Source organism: Apium graveolens, chromosome 4 (genome assembly GCF_009905375.1).
Source record: "Apium graveolens cultivar Ventura chromosome 4, ASM990537v1, whole genome shotgun sequence".
Taxonomy (NCBI): domain Eukaryota; kingdom Viridiplantae; phylum Streptophyta; class Magnoliopsida; order Apiales; family Apiaceae; genus Apium; species Apium graveolens.
This window is the reverse complement of record NC_133650.1, coordinates 105,652,570-105,670,885: the sequence shown is the minus strand read 5'-3', so window position 1 is coordinate 105,670,885 and position 18,316 is coordinate 105,652,570. Positions and strand designations below refer to the sequence as shown.

At 37.2% G+C, this 18,316-nt stretch overlaps 1 non-coding gene across 1 annotated transcript; it reads left to right on the top strand.

Annotated features, from left to right (window-relative positions):
• The first annotated feature begins 11,266 nt into the window (after positions 1–11,266).
• On the top strand, positions 11,267–11,373 carry LOC141723101 (small nucleolar RNA R71). The gene has a single exon (XR_012576093.1). It is a non-coding gene; the product is annotated as a small nucleolar RNA R71 (small nucleolar RNA).
• Positions 11,374–18,316: the final 6,943 nt, after the last annotated feature.

Sequence of the window (18,316 nt, the reverse complement as noted above, 5' to 3'; positions counted from 1 at the left end):
CACCATATTGAAGCCATTCTTCTCCGCCTTCACATTAGCATAGGACTCTCGAACAACACTCATGGGCACAACAGCGGGTGCCTTGCAAAAAGAAACCCAGCCCATCTCCAAAATCATCTCCAACAACCTACCATCTTTCCCCGATGGAAGAAAACCACGCTCCTTGGCTATAGGTTTTGAGAGAAGCCTCATATACTCCGCTTCAGCCTCGGGAGTTGAAAACCTCGGCTTCACACCACCCACACTCGAAGAATTGGTGGTGCTGCTGCTTACTTGAGTTCTTTATCTCATGGGTGCCATTGGGATTGAATAGAGAGAATAAGAGATAAGTGTTTGAGAAAGAATTGTGTTTGAGAATTTTGAGAAGTGGTGGAGAAGTTTGTGTATAAGCGTATGTATATATAGGAGGTGAAAAGAGAATCAGATATGAAATAGAAGTGGGAATTGATTATGTGAAAAGTGAGAATAAAGGGTTTGAGTTGGAGAGGCAAATTTGGGATGTGGAAGAGTAAAATTCGGGTATGAATTGATTTTTAATAAAAGTCCCCGATTTTCTCTTAATTCATAGCTATATATTTTTTTCAAAATTTGGGGACCAGTGCAGCCACGCGCTACCTCAGTGCGGGCGCGTCGTGTTTCTGTTGTTTCAGCGCGGCCGCCCCGCTAGGCAGCGCGGCCGCTGTGTCTCTGGAATTTCAGCGCGGCCGTGCCGCTTCCTCAGCGCGGGGGCGTCGTGCCACTGTAGTTGGCCCCCATTTTTTTTCATTTTTTTCATTTTTTGTGTTTTTCTCCTTTCTTTATTCTTCCTCTATCTACTAATGTACAACAATCTTGGGTTGCCTCCCAAGAAGTGCTTTCTTTACGTCGTTAGCTTGACATAGAGACTCAAGATCAAACGGACAATAAAACGGCACTAACCACCTCCCGGTTTGTCGTGTCACCATAGTAATGCTTCAATCTCTGACCATTTACCTTGAATGCTTGGCCTGGATCATTCTCAAAAATCTCCACCGCTCCATGTGGAAACACAGTTTTGACAACAAACGGCCCTGACCATCTTGACTTTAACTTTCCAGGAAAAAGACGGAGACGAGAGTTGAACAAAAGAACTTATTTCCCCGGCACAAATGATTTGAGCACTAGACCCCTATCGTGCCACCTCTTGACTTTATCCTTATACATTTTGTTATTTTCATAAGCTTGAAGTCAAAACTCTTCGAGCTTATTCAATTGAAACATCCTCTTCTTTCTAGCTGCATCCAAATCAAGATTCAAATTCTTCAAAGCCCAATACGCTTTATGCTCTAGCTCCACTGGTAAATGACACCCCTTACCATAAACCAACTGATATGGTGATATCCCTAGTGGAGTCTTGTACGCTGTTCGATACGCCCAAACAGCTTCATCAAGCTTCAAAAACCAACCCTTTCTCGATGGACACACAACTTTCTCTAAAATTCGCTTGATCTTTCTGTTAGATACCTCAGCTTGACCATTCGTCTGAGGATGATAAGTCGTAGCAATGCGATGATTCACATTATACCTTTGCATCATAGCAGTGAACTTGCGGTTACAGAAATACGACCCCTCATCACTGATTATGACTCTTGGAGTTCCAAATCTTGTGAATATATGTTTGTGAAGAAAATTAAACACTACCTTCTCATCGTTCGTTGGCAACGCCTTAACTTCAACCCATTTCAACACATAATCAACCGCCAACAAGATATACTGATTGTTACAAGATGAGACAAATGGCCCCATGAAGTCAATTCCCCAAACATCAAAGACTTCAACCTCGAGAAGCACATTAAGAGGCATCTCATCCCTCTTGGACATATTACCCTCACGTTGACATCGATCACATTTCAAACCGAACTGGTGAGCATCTTTAAACAATATCGGCCAAAAGAAACCTACTTGAAGAATACGAGATGCTGTCTTTTCTCCACCATAATGTCCTCCATAAGCCGTTGAGTGGCAATCTCATAAGATCCCCCCCGTTTCGCTGTAAAGAATACATCTCCTGATGATTTTGTCAGCCCCTTATCGAAAAAGAAATGGCTCATCCCACATATACCACTTCACTTCATGCAGAAACTTCTTCCTTTGAGCGGAATTCAACTCTGGAGGCATAACGTTACTCACAAGGTAGTTCACAATGTCGGCGAACCACGGTTCTTCTGCTTGCACTCCAAATAACTGCTCATCGGGAAAAGATTCGTTAATCAAAGACTTATCTTGTGAAGTAGCAATTGGATCCTCTAAACGCGAGAGATGATAGGCGACTTGATTTTCAGTCCCTTTTCTGTCTTTGATCTCTAATGCAAACTCCTGAAGTAAAAGTACCCATCAAATCAATCTAGGCTTCGAGTCCTTCTTTGAGACGAGATATCAAATGGCAGCGTGATCAGTGAAAACTGTCACCTTCGTCCCAAGTAGATAAGATCAAAATTTTTCAAAACCATAGACAATAGCCAAAAGTTATTTCTCAGTAGTGGTGTACTTCTGTTGAGCACCATTAAGAGTATTAATAGCATAGTAGACTACATGAAATATGTTGTTCTTTCTTTGCCCAAGAACTACTCCAACTACATAGTCACTTACATCGCACATCATTTCAAATGATTCAGCCCAATCGGGTGCAGTTATGACAGGTGCCGTAATCAAACTCGTCTTCAGTGTCTCAAAAGCAGCAAGGCACTCGTCATCAAACTTGAAAGGAACATCTTTCTCTAGCAAATTGCACAACGACTTCGAAATCTTCGAGTAGTCCTTGATGAATCGCCTATAAAAACTCCCATGACCAAAAAAACTGCGAATTCCCTTAACAGAAATTGGTGGAGGAAGATTTTCAATAACCTCCACCTTGGATTTGTCCCACTCAAGCATAATATCTGGGAAAATTATATGATTATTATATGTTAAATGGATAAATATTATAGGTTTTATAAATTTAAGGTAATTATTACCATGATATTAGATGCTATAGCTGTTATGTGTGTTTCCGTGCGGGCCAGAAAATTTTTTGATTGAATAATATGTGTTAAAACTGCAATTATATGAATCAATCTGTAATTTGGACTCGTATTTAATTGTGTCTTTATCGAGGTACCTGTTTTATCTCGGTGTATGTGTATTTGATTGTATTTTATGAGGTTTTGGAATTTTTTGTTAATTCAAGTATCGTTTCTGTATTTCAAAAATCAATGGACCGGGACCCCACCGGGACGTTAAAGTCCAAAAATTCGTGTTTTTATTTTTATAAATTTTTTCATATTTCAAATACCTCGTATTTTTGCATTTTTGAATTATTCGTAATTTTTGGGAAATTTTGACATTAATTTTATATTTAATCATTTTTTTTAAATTATTCCCTGTATTTATTATTTTTGGATCTAATTATTATAATTAGGGGATAAAAACACCCTTAATTTATTTTGGAGTATAATTTCTGTAAAATTATAAATACCAACCAATTATTTATTTTTTTCATTTTTTTATAAAAATTTCAGAAATACTCAAGAACAATATTGGGGGTGAAATCTTGTTCTTCAACTTCAATCACGGTTTTTGATCGATCTAGTAAACCATATCAAACGCTCTCCATATCAATTTGATACTCGTTTCAAGCCCTTTCTAACCGTACCAGTTTCAATATCTGAGGTGCAGTAAATCGAAAATTCGATTTTTATGCTTTTGTTCTTGAAATCGTTTTTGGAGTTTTGCTGATTTTTGATTGATTTTGATGCTACCAGTAGCTTTAGAATGATATTTAGGATCGATTTATTTATTTGGTTGCATCGTTTTAGTCCAGAATTGTCGAACCTGAGTTTTTGAGTTTTGAGTTTTTTTTATTCGAATTTTTTCTAATTGTTCTTGAATCTAGGTTAGTATTCGATGATGTAGTTAGTTTAAAAATGATCCCAGCTTTATTTGATGCTGGTAACGTTGATTTTGGTTGCGGTTTGGTCGAAATCGGAATTTTCCGGTTGGGTTCACCGGAGGAAGCTTGGTTTTGATCGGAGTTGAAACTGGAGTGATAAACTGGGTTGGTTATTACTTAATTTGTGGATACAGATTGATAGGGAACATGTTACGATGAAAAACCGAAGCCAACAAGGGTGTTTTGGCCGGTTATGGACTCGCCGGAGTCCGGCGAAGGGCCGCCGGAATCTGGAATATTTCGAAAAACCGGTGGGTCTTCAAACCCGACCCGATCGAATTCATACAGACTCGTTTCAGTTGATAAAGAAACCCGATTTTGATCTTTTATTCCCCAAAACCCAACCTTACAACCTGTTTGTGTAAATTTTCCTTTTTATTTTTTCAAAATTCATTTTCAAAAATTCTAAAAATCATTTATCTTACTTTCAAAAATCATTTATTTATTATTTTAAATTCTAAAAATTATTTTCTTAATTATTTTAAATTCTTAAAATTATTTTCTTTTATTATTTTCAAAATTCAGTTTGGTTTAATTATTTATAATTTAATTTAGTTAATTATTTGTGAGTTTAACTAATTGATTAATTTATTTAATCAATTAATTTTATTTATACATAGTTAGATAAATATAAATTATTTATAACTTATTCAAAATTATTCCGAAAAATTATTTTTAAGCTTAAAAATTATATTTTGGTATTTAAAAATCGTTTAATATTATTATTAATTGATTTAATTCCATTTATTTCTTATTTTATTCATAACAATTAAACCGTTCGTCCGTTTGATACGAAACGAACGTGTACAGACTCAGAAAAACATTATGCTTTCAATAAAAATACTTTCAAGTCCTAATTTCTTTTTTATTGCAATATCATTTGATTTGTTAATCCTTTTGAGTCAATATATGATCGGTAAACGCTAATATTGACCTGATTTCAATTCTGAACGTACTGAGACATATCTTTTAACGATCTGAGTTATGTGTTACATGGAATATGTGATTATGTGTTATACGAATACCATGATTACATGCTATGTGATATGCATACTATATATTTACAGTTTTAAAATGCCATGACTAGTTATAAATGATCGGGAAGATGTCAAGACGTATAGTTACGTCGATCGAGTTTGGTTCTGTCAATTAAAAAACTGCAAATTTCCTTAACAGAAATTGGTGGAGGAAGATTTTCAATAACCCCCACCTTGGATTTGCCCAACTCAAGCGTAATATCTGGGAAAATTCTGCGATTATTATATGTTAAATGAATAAATATTAAAGGTTTTATAAATTTAAGGTGATTATTACCATGATATTAGATGCTATTGCTGTTATGTGTGTTTTCGTGCGGGCCATAAATTTTTTTGATTGATTAATATCTTTTAAAACTGCAATTATATGAATCAATCTGTAATTTGGACTCGTATTTAAATGTGTCTTTATCGAGGTACCTGTTTTATCTCGGTGTATGTGTATTTGATTGTATTCTATGAGGTTTTTGAATTTTCTGTTAATTCAAGTATCGTTTCTGTGTTTCAAAAATCAACGGACCGGGACCCCACCGGGACGTTAAAGTCGAAAATATTCGTGTTTTTATTTTTATAAATTTTTTCATATTTCAAATACCTCGTGTTTTCACATTCTTGAATTATTCACAATTTTTGGGAAATTTTGACATTAATTTTATATTTAATCATTTTTTTAAAGTTATTCTCCGTATTTATTATTTTTGGATCTAATTATTATAATTAGGGGATAAAAACACCCTTAATTTATTTTGGAGTATAATTTCTGTAAAAATATAAATACCAACCAATTATTTATTTTATTCATTTTTTTATAAAAATTTCAGAAATACTCAAGAACAATATTGAGGGTGAAATCTTGTTCTTCAACTTCAATCACGGTTTTTGATCGATCTAGCAAACCATATCAAACACTCTGCATATCAATTTGATCCTCGTTTCAAACCCTTTCTAACCGTACCAGTTTCAATATCTGAGGTGCAGTAAATTGAAAATTCGATTTTTATGCTTTTGTTCAATATCAATTTGAAATCGTTTTTGGAGTTTTGCTAATTTTTGATTGATTTTGATGCTACTAGTAGCTTTAGAATGATATTTAGGATCGATTTATGTATTTGGTTGCATCGTTTTAGTCCAGAATTGTCGAACCTGAGTTTCTGAGTTTTGAGTTTTTTTTATTCGAATTTTTTCTAATTGTTCTTGAATCTGGGTTAGTATTCGATGATGTAGTTAGTTTAAAAATGATCCCAGCTTTATTTTGATGCTGGTAACGTTGTTTTTGGTTGCGGTTTGGTCGAAATTGGAATTTTCTAGATTGGGTTCACCGGAGGAAGCTTGGTTTTGATCGGAGTTGAAACTGGAGTGATAAACTGGGTTGGTTATTGCTTGATTTGTGGATACAGATTGATAGGGAACATGTTACGCTGAAAAACCGAAGCCAACGAGGGTGTTTTGGCCGGTTATGGACTCGCCGGAGTCCGGCGAAGGGCCGCCGGAATCTGGAATTTTTCCAAAAACCGGTGGGTCTTCCAACCCGACCCGGTCGAGTTCATACCGACTCGTTTCAGTTGATAAAGAAACCCGGTTTTGATCTTTTATTCCGCAAAACCCAACCTTACAACCTGTTTGTGTAAATTTTCCTGTTTATTTTTTCAAAATTTATTTTCAAAAATTCTAAAAATCATTTATCTTACTTTCAAAAATCATTTATTTATTATTTTAAATTCTAAAAATTATTTTCTTAATTATTTTAAAAATTTTAAAATTATTTTCTTTTATTATTTTCAAAATTCAGTTTGGTTTAATTATTTATAATTTAATTTAGTTAATTATTTGTGAGTTTAACTAATTGATTAATTTATTTAATCAATTAATTTTATTTATACATAGTTAGATAAATATAAATTATTTATAATTTATTCAAATAATTCCTAAAAATTATTTTTAAGCTTTTAAAAATTATATTTTGGTATTTAAAAATCAGTTAATATTATTATTAATTGATTTAATTCCATTTATTTCTTATTTTAGACATAACAATTAAACCGTTCGTCCGTTTGATACAAAACGAACGTGTACAGATTCAGAAAAACATTACGCTTTCAATAAAAATACTTTCAAGTCCTAATTTCTTTTGTATTGCAATATCATTTGATTTGTTAATCCTTTTGAGTCAATATATGATCGGTAAACGCTAATATTGACCTGATTTCAATTCTAAACGTACTGAGACATATCTTTTAACGATCTGAGTTATGTGTTACATGGAATATGTGATTATGTGTTATACAAATACCATGATTACGTGCTATGTGATATGCATACTATATGTTTACAGTTTTAAAATGCTATGATTAGTTATAAACGATCGTGTAGATGTCAAGACGTATAGTTACGTCGATCGAGTTTGGTTCTTTCAATTAAAATAGTCCTTTTATTTATAGAATCGAGTAGCAAGGAGTGCATTCAAGGTTTAGACGGAGTCAGTAGCCAACAGTTGTAAGCCAGGGTTTTAGTGAAAAGCTTTCAAGCATACCAGGCAAGTATCCCTATCTTCACTTATTATTCAAGTGATGTTTATTATGAATCCTGTTATACAAGTACCTACATCTTCATTTATCATTCAAGTGATATTGACTCTGAATTCTATTATATCAGTTTCTATACTATTCTAAGTTCAGAATAGTTATCGTTTTATATTTTGCTATAAATTACTCTATACAGTTAAACTTTGAATTGAGATTAGCGAATAACTATTTGTTCTAGTTATATCGCCATCGGTTGTTGAGATGACTCTGGACCATGAGAAATGGAGAGTTATGTTATTAAGAATGTCGTTTGATTTGACCCCTTTAATTAAAAAATGTTTTATGGATTTGATGGTTGCATAAGAGGCCATGGCGGCGGTCCAGTGCGAGCTATGTATTATACAAGATATTATACCTTGCTAGGCCGATATGTGCCTTGGGAACCCCTTTGTTTAGTTGGATTCTTTGGCATACCGGTGTTGCTCCGCGGCTGATCACCGACAGAAACACACCATCATTCGAGGATTCTAATCCAAAACAAAAAGGATATATAAAAATGTTGTTTATTATCAAAACTTATATCTATTTTTGATACTGTTCAGATATTGTTGTTTGGTTTCGTTCATCAGATATATAGTTATTGTTGTTTTAAATCATAAGCTATATACTGCTTGCTGAGCATTTATTTCGCTCATAATTGTTTATTATTCTGATTCTTTCAGCTAGGCCAGAGCATGCCTGAGTTCCAGGTTTGACCAGAAGTCGAGTGCTTGTAAATAATGTGGTGTGTTTTCCAGGTAGACTGTTTGGGACGTTGAATAGTCTAGAGGTTTGTAATAAAATTTGAATAATTTGTAAAACTAATTAGACTTATGATTTATAATAACACTTTTTTTGTATTAGTGCCTGTTCCATACTATAACCGGTGATTGATCCAGTTGCATGCAAGGGGTCATATTTTTTATATTATTCCACTGTTTCTATTTTAGTTTTGTTTATTGGCTAGTGACCCCCAAATCTAGACCCCGGGTTTGGAGGGAATCAAATCAAGACCCTTACTAGAAACCTTGTGGCCAAGAATGATGCCTTGGTGCACCATAAAATGACATTTCTCCCATTTGAGAACCAAATTAGTCCCAACACACCTTTTTAGCACTAATCCAAGATTGTGCAAGAATTCATCATAAGAAGTTACAAAGACCGAGAAATCTTCCATGAACACTTCTACATTATTTCTAATCATATCATAGAAGATAGCCATCATGCATCTCTGAAAAGTGGTTGGCGCTCCACATAGCCCAAAAGAAACTCTTCGAAATGCAAAAGTACCAAAAGGACATGTGAATGTAGTTTTCTCTTGATCTTATGGAGCGATACAAATCTGATTATATCCCGAATAGCCATCCAGAAGACAATAGTAATCATGCCCAGCCAATCTATCAAGCATATGATCAATGAAAGGAAGAGGGAAGTGATCCTTCCTTGTAGCCTTGTTTAACTTCCTATAATCCATGCAAACTCTCCACCCCGTGACTGTTCATGTATGAATAAGCTCATTCTTCTCATTTGCTACCACAATGATACAACCTTTCTTTGGCACACACTGAACTGGGCTCACCCATGAACTGTCAAAAATAGGATAGATGATCCCTGCATCTAGCCACTTGAGGATTTCCTTCTTCACAACTTCTTTCATGATCAAATTTAGCCTTCTCTGTTGCTCAACAGTAGGCTTGCTTCCTTCCTCTAGCAGAATTTTATGCATGTAATACAAAGGGCTGATTCCCTTGAAATATGCTATAGTCCAACCAATTACCGATTTGAATTCTCTAAGAATTCTCAAAAGCTTCTCTTCGTCGCAACCTGAAAGGTCAGATGCAATAATAACAGGCAAAGTAGACGCATCACCTAAAAATGCATACCTTAAATGTTCAGGTAAAGGCTTAAGCTCAAGAGTAGGAGCTTCCTCAATAGATGGCTTGAGGCGCTTTAGAAAACTTTTCAGCTCCTCCAATCCAAGAGATTCAAAAGGTATATCCATCTTTTGCTTCCAGGGAGAAGCATTCAAATATTGCAAGTGCTCATCACCCTCATCATTTTCACTATCAGAATTCCCCAACAAGGCTTTTTCTAAGGCATCGGTCCTTAGCAATAGATCGAGTTCAAAATTAACCACAGAATCGACCATCTCCACCTTAAAATACTCCTCATTTTCCTTAGGGAATTTCATGGCATTGAACACATTAAAAGTTATATCCTGATCCATCACTCGCATGTTGAGCTCACCATTCTGCACATCTATCAAGATTTGGCCAGTAGCCAAGAAGGGTCTTCCAAAGATTATGGGAATCTTCTTATCCTCCTCGAATCAAGAATTACAAAATCAGCAGGGAAGATGAGTTTATCCACCTTGACCAAGACATACTCCACAATTTCTCACGGATATGTAATAGAATGATCGGCCAATTGCAACATCATATAAGTAGGCTTTGGATCAGGCAAGTCCAACTTCTTAAAGATTGACAAGAGCATCATATTGATTCTAGCTTCCAAGTCATATAGACACTTATCAATGACACCTTTCCAATGGTGCAAGGAATAGTGAAGCTTCCAGGATCTTTAAGCTTATGAGGCAATTTCCGTTGTAGCACAACACTGCATTCCTCCGTGAGAGAAATGGTCTCTAAGTCATCAAGCTTCACCTTCCTAGAGAGAATACCTTTCATGAACTTCGCGTAACTAGGAATTTGTTCAAGAGCTTCGGCGAAAGGTATGTTGATGTGAAGTTTCTTGAACACCTCCAGAAACTTCGCAAACTGCTTATCCATCTTTTTCTTCTGCAGCCTCTTAGGAAATGGAGGTAGAGGATAGATCTATTTCTCCACTATATTACCCTCAGGAGGAGTGTGCTCAAAAGTAGTCTTCCTTGGTTCCACTTCTGCTTCCTTCTGCACTTTTTCTTCTTCAGCCTCAACTTCAGAATCTGGAGTCTTAACTATTTCAAGATTCACAACCTTACCAGACCTCAATATGATTAATTTAACATGCTCCTTAGCCTCCTTCTTTCCTGACACTTTCGTATCGCTCGGAAGCGTGCCAGGTTGACAATTTAGTAATGCATTAGCAATTTACACAATCTGATTCTCCAAGGTCTTGATAGAAATAGCTTGGCTCTTGCACATGAGCCTCAACTCCTCCAATTCAGATTTTTTATTAGCATGCGGTAACTGCTGAAGTTGAAGTTATTGCCTAGGGGCATATTGCGGTCGCTGAAAACCAGTAGGGTTATACTGCTTTGCTGTGTATGGATGATAAGATTATTGCACAGTATTCTGATTGTTACTCTAGCTGAAGTTAGGATGATTGCGGTTAATTGGATGATAAGTGGCTGGAGCTTGTTGCTGTGATCTCTAAAAGTTGCTCACAAATTGAGCTGATTTGCTAGAAATAGCACACTGCTCAGTTTCATGTTCCCCCGCACAAAGTTCACAAACACTAGTAATTTGATTAACTCTATAATTAGCCAAAGAGTCCACTTTCATCGTCAAAGCTTGAAGTTGAGCATCTATAGCAGTAGCTGTATCCACCTCCAGAATTCCTGCTACCTTGCCTTGTAACATTCTTTGCGTACGATTCTGGTATTCATTAGCTACCATTAGCTCAATCAACTCATAAGCTTCGTTATAGCTTTTAGCCCATAAGGCTCCACCAGATGCTGCATCAAGCATAGGTCTAGATTGTGTGCCTAAACCATTGTCTGCATACCATGGTATGGGAACTTCCTTAGCATCTCCTTGTATCGATCCCAAGCCTCACACAAAGAGTCTCCAGTTTGCTGAGCAAACCGAGTAAGAGCATTCCTGATTGCAGTAGTCTTCACTATCGGAAAGAATTTAGTGAGAAACTTTTGAGCAAGATCCTCCCATCTGGTGATAGACCCTAGTGGTAGAGAATGTAACTAGTACTTTGCTTTATCCCTCAGAGAAAATGGGAAGAGTCGTAGCTTGATAGCATCTTCAGTCACATCCTTGAACTTGAAAGTGTCGCAGATCATGATGAAATCCCTGATGTGCATGTTGGGGTCTTCAATAGGAGAACCCCCAAACTGAACTGGGTTCTGTATCATCTGAATCGTGCTTGACTTAATCTCAAAAGTGTTAGCCGCGATGGATGGTTTGATGATGCTTGACTGGATATCATTGATCTTAGGCTGAGAATAGTCCATCAAAGCCTTAGGTTTATCTGCTTGATCCGCCATCTCTATTAAAGTTGGTTCTTCGATTTTCTCTTCTTCTTCTACTTTCTCTTCATCCTCAAAATCTTCCCTTCGCTCCACTAAAACTTCTTCCTCGTCTTTATCCAGAATTCTCCTACGAGCTCGTGAACGCGTATGCATACACAATCGTTAGAGTACCTGAAACACAACAAGGAAAAGGGTCGGTAAGTAACAATGTCCGAGTCAATGAACTTTAACGATCACTGATGACAAACACATAAACTAAAAGTTAACACCAAGTCCCCGGCAGCGGTGCCAAAATCTTGTTAGGGCTAAACACGCGCTAATATTCACGCAAGTATACGCGATTACAAGTAATATAGAATTATTTCTAGTTCATTCCCACATGGATTGGTTTAGGTTAACTTTGTGATTTATGTACTTATGCAACAATGATATGGCTATTATTCAATGCTAAGATAATAACAAATTGGGTTTGATTATAACTACGAATTAAACTAACAATTATAACTAAGAGATTAAAGAGAGTTGAATATTATATGAAACAAACATGAGATTCTAACTTCATTAAATACTTCATTCAATAGCCTTATTGTTCTTAACCTTAGCATGCAATGGTGATGATACTAATCAGATAACACGAAACTGCTAAATGCCAACTTCTGTTGCACGAATAACATACTACCAGACATCCACAATAGAGATAGAAGCTGGATAGATACCAATTATATTGAGACCCTATATATCTATAGAATTTGACAAGATAATGGCTTAATTCACAAGTTATCTATAATGATTACATAGGGCAAGTAAGATGGTTAAAATTACCTATAAATCATGCCTAACAATAACACATGAACCTATGTTATCATGGCAAGTTCTAAATCCTTAAATTCATTGTCGCTTCATTAAAGATTAACACGCTATCCTATAAGTCCGCGACGCTCATAAGACGAATAAGCACAACCAATACTAGGTTATCATACAATCACCACACACTAAGGCATCGAAACAAATTAACTAAAGAAATCCATAAGTAAATCCACTAGAACCCCACGATAATGATTAGCCCATATTCGGACTCATCATCAACGTGGGTTCCGATGAAAGCATGGTATAATAAACGTAGTCTTTATACTGAATAAATAATTATAACAACTATGAAACAAGAGTATAGGTTCACGAATAAGAAAATTAGCATCCAAGTTACCACTTAGAACAAAGAATCAGAAGTATAAACTAGATCTTCTTCACCTTCGTTGAATCGTGCTAAAACGGTCTTCTTACGACTTCTCCTTGTGCTCTGGTATATCTCCTTCTGAAAAGACGTCCTTTATTTATGTATATATCGCATCCCACGCAAAGTAGAAGTCCTCCAATCAGAAGCCAAGTAGAATCAGGATTCAAAGTTCCCGACCCGGCGCGGGCGCGCGCTTGATCAGCGCGGGCGCGCTGTGTCTCTGAAGTTGGGGCACGGCCAAGCGCTATGACAGCGTGGGCGCTGGCCTTCTGGAGAAAAATCTAATTTCTTTCTTTTCTTGCTGCAATGAGGTGGTTTCCCGAGATTTATTCCTTAGACACCATCCTAACATCATATTAGCATCAAATCAATTCTAATTCACCTGATTTCTGAATTAATGTCTGGAATGCAAAAATACTAGAAAACACATTAAAACACCAACAACTTGAGTACTAAAGCACCAATTCAAAGCTTAATAGAGCGTTATAAAGTTTCATAAATGCCACTCAACAATAAACAATGGTAATACATTTCATAAGTTAGATGGTAGGATAGAAGCTTTTAACACCATGTACAAATTCCCTCCTCACCTTAGGATTACTCCGGGGGCCCCTGAGGATAGGACATGTAATTGGGAAGGGGATACACTCATTATTTATCGAGGAGCCTTAACTGCAGGTTTTAGGTTCCCCTTCCATGAGTTCATTCCTCGTCTGCTTGTAAATGTGAAAATAAATCCATGTCAGCTCCCTCCTAACGCATGGAGGAATATTATTTGTTTTATGGTATTATGCCTTAGGAATAAATTTCCCCTTTCAGTCGCCATTTTTAAAAAAGTCTTTCAGTTTTATAATAGTGCTTTAACTCAATCGGGCTGGGTTTTATTACGTCAAAGGCCCAAAATTCCCCACATTTTTTATGGTAACTCCATTGTTAAAAATAACCCAAAATGGAGGGACGAGTTTGTTGGATTAACATTGGATGGAGGCGATTGGGCTCCCCTTTTTCGTAGGCCCTTTTGTAAGGTAGTAGATGGCAGCCTTGCTAGTATTAAGTTGACCGACGAGGAGGTGGTTTCTTATCAAGCCCTCATTTCGGATGACGGAAAAACAAATTCTTGGACTCTCTTAGAGGAGTTCCCTTTGAAGAAACTGGGCCTTTCTCAGGCCAGTGATAGGGTAATATTAACCTATTTTTTTCTTTCTATTTATTGAAACTTAATCATTTCCAAATTTTAATATTCTCTTCCTTTTTCATTTCAGCTTGCGAGGCTATTAATAACATTAATAGGCTTAAGGAGGGAGAATCTGGCCGCCAGAAAAGGGCCAAACTCAACAAGGACCCCAGGAGCAAGCCCGATGCTCCTATCTTCCTTAGGCCACATGCTTCAGTGGTGCAAATGAGGGATTATATGGATCCTCCAGTCAAGGCGCACTCCTTTAGGCCCAACTGGAGTTTTAGGAGAAGTGACCCGGTGGTCGGATCCACCGAGCATGCTAAGGATTGGTCATACCATTCTATAACTCCCCACGGCTTCATTGACATTTTCACGGGAAGTGATATTGAGTCTACTGAGCTCCTGGGTTCTCAGGCTCAAGCTACGAACACTCATTTCTCACCTTTTAATTCCAACTTTTCTCTTCCTCTTTTTTATAGAATTGTGTTAAGTTATACTTCTTTATGCAGAGCAATACCTACTTCCAGGCGGCCCTTCACCAAGTTAGGTCCTGGAAGGGGAACTCGGATGAGTTTAAGAGGGAGATGAAAAAGTGGAAGGAGAGAGCTGAGGTCTTGGAGAAGAAGCTAAAGGCCAAGGGGGAGGAGTTATCCAAGGCCCATATCGAGTTGGTGAAGCTCCGGGGTGATAAAGAAACCATCATTGATGACTATATGGATTCTGCAAAGTTTAAGAATCTCATGGACATTCATGATGAGGGTCTTTATCCTCTGCAGTTTACCCAAGGATGGTATGCGGCGGTGAAGGCAATTTCGGAGAAGCATCCTGGCTTAATAGATCCTAAGGACTTTATAAGTCCTGAACAACCAGAGACAGAGGATAGCTCAGATGCTCTCTTCAACTCTCCTCATACTGATGATCATATCCTGGATCCCAGCACTACCTCTCCTCCTGCTTCTCCCGCGAAGGATGCTGAGCCTTCTGCTGATGCTAAGAAGGGAGATGCTGAGAAGGAGCAGGGGAAGGATGGCTCCAACATGGAGGAGTAGTGTTTTCAGTCTTTATGTTTGTTGTTCTTTATAACTTATTATAATTTGAACTCTTTTCCCTTCGGGAATTATTTATGTTTTATCTTAGTGGTTTGTTCGCTTGTTTACCTTAGATGTTTGTTTGCTCTTTTTTTCTATTTGTCCTAAGTACTCATACTATTGCATGGGAGTTAGATAGTTTACTCGCCTTTTCATAGCTTTCTCTTTCATTTTTCCATACTTGTACTAAAATAGATAAGCAAACTCAACCATGCATAAGGAACCAAACAATTCTAAGATAAGTTTATGTAAACTTCATAAATTGTAATCTCTTGGGATCCATCCCTTACATAATTCTTCGTAGAACTAGAATTTGATATAACAGTCAAGCAGAGATAACATTTGAAATCCTAAGAAAGCAAAGCTTCAAGGTGCTTTTCAACCTTGTACCACTATAGTATGTATAAACCATAGGTAGTAAACCTTCAGGTTTTGTACATGCCAAGTCCGGGGTACTTCTTCTTCATCCATGGTTTCCAACTTGTAAGTACCTCTTCCTTGAATGCTCTTAACTTTATAAGGCCCTTCCCAATTCAGGGAGAGCTTACCTTTCTACCCTACTCTAGAGGCTTCCACCTTTCTTGGAACTAGATCTCCTTGTTTAAAGAATCTCTCTTTCACCCGTAGGTTGTAATAAAAAAAGGCTTTTTTATAATATTCCACGATCTTTGCGTGCGCTGCATCCCGTACTTCATCGATTAAATCCAAGGCTAACCTTTGCCCTTCCTCATTTTCCTCAATGTTGTACACTTGAATTCTGGGAGACGAATGTGATATTTCTAAAGGAACTACTACTACCCCATATGCCAACATGAATGGTGTTGCTCCTATAGTAACTCTACTCATGGTTCTGTAAGCCCAGAGTATTGGTAGTACTTCATCCGCCCAATTGTTTCTGGATTTCTCAATCCCCTTCTTTAAAATATCTAAAATGATGCGATTTGTAACCTCTGCTTGCCCATTGGCTTGAGGGTGAGCAACAGAGGTGAACCTCAAATCAATTTCATTCTCTTCACAATACTTTCTGAACTCTTCATTATTGAACTGTGTTCTGTTGTCGGTTACCAAGCTTCGAAGAATTCCGTATCTATACATGATGTTTTCCCACAGGATTTGTGCAACCTGCTTGGTTGTGATCTTGGCTAAAGGTTTAGCTTCAATCCACTTAGTAAAATAATTAATAGCTACAATTAGGAATTTCCTTTATGTTGTGGCCATGGGAAAAGGCCCAAGTATATCCATTCCCCACATGGCAAAGGGGATGGGAGAGTTGATGGAAGTCAGCATCTCGGGGGTTGTCGAACAACCGGTGCATGATTTGACAACGATCATACTTCTTCACAAATTCTTTGGCATCAGCCATCATTTCTGGCCAATAAAATCCTAAACGGGTTATCTTATGAGAAAGTGCTCTGCCCCCCAAGTGTTGCCCACAAATACTTTTATGTACTTCTTCGAGGGCCAAGTGTGCCTCATCAGGCCTCAGACATCTTAAGTAAGGGATCACATAAGATCTTTTGTGCAAAATCCCATCGATCAGGGAATATCTTAGTGCTCGAACAGTCAATTCTCGTGTTTCAGTCACATCATTTGGCAGCTAACCAGTTTGAATATGGGACTTAGTGGGATCTATCCATGATTTCCTTAGCCCTATAGGGGCTATAAGCTTAACATCGATGCTTCGTGTTTTCAAAACACGGAAGTACACACTTCCCAAACTTTTCTCTATTTCTGACGAAGCAATTTAGATAATGCATCTGCCTCAACATTTTCTTCTCTTGGAATGTGCTCAACATGGCATTTATCGAATTGAGTCATTACAACCCTTACTAGGTGAACATAATTAGCCATTGTTTCATCTCTTTCCTCGAATTATCCCTTGACCTGGGATATGATAAGCTTGGAATCCCCACAAGCTTTCAAATTCTTGACCCTCAATGTTCCTGCTAGGCCCAGGCTAGCTATCAAAGCTTTATATTCAACTTCATTATTTGTGGTTGGGAAGTTTAACTTCATGGCATATTCAATCAAGAATCCATCTGGGCTTTGTAAACAAGCCCTGCTCCGCTCGAATTTATATTTGATGTTCCATCAAAATAGAGCACCCAGTACTCCTTTTCTTTAACACCCTTTTCTTTTTCTCTTTTATTACCTTCCGTGTCTTGGGGTATAGTATCTTCCTGCCCCCCGACTTCTTGGTTGGGTATGGTACACTCTACCAAGAAGTCAGCTAATGCTTGGGCTTTTATTGTCGTTCGTGGCTTGTACTTGATGTCAAATTATCCCAGCTCTATTGCCCATTTAATCAGTCTCCCACTGGCTTTGGGACTGTGAATGATGTTTCTCAATGGCTGATTGGTTAACACTTCAGTTTTATGAGCTTGGAAGTAGGGACACAACTTCCATGAAGTCATTACCAGAGCTAAAGCAAATTTTTCAATAATTGAATAATTTAACTCAGCTCCATGTAGAATCTTACTGACATAATATATGGGTTTCTGAACATTAAGTTCCTCCTTAACCAATACGATGCTCAAGGCATTTTCTGAAATGGTCAAATATAAGTACAAAGTTTCATTCAGAGCTGGTTTAGCCAACAACGGGGCTTGAACCATGTACTTCTTTAATCGTTCAAATGCTTCCTGACTTTCCTGAGTCCTTATGAAAACTTTTACTTTTTTCAAGGTTTTGAAAAATGGCAAGCACTTGTCTCCGGATTTGGAGATGAATCGGCCGAGAGCCGCAACTCTTCTTGTGAGTTTCCGAACATCCTTTATGGAACGCGGTGGTTCCATATCCAGTATAGCTTTTATTTTATCGGGATTGGCCTCGATTTCTCGCTTGGAGACCATCAATCCCAGAAACTTTCCAGATACAACTCCGAAAGCACACTTTGTAGGATTTAGCATCATTTTGTGATATCTTAGTACTTCGAAAGCTTCCCTCAAATGGGCTACATTATCAGTTTTCACCAGACTTCTGACTAACATGTCATCGACATAAACTTCCATAGTTTTTCCAATAAGGTCCTTGAAAATCTTATTTACCAACCTTTGATAGGTGGCTCCG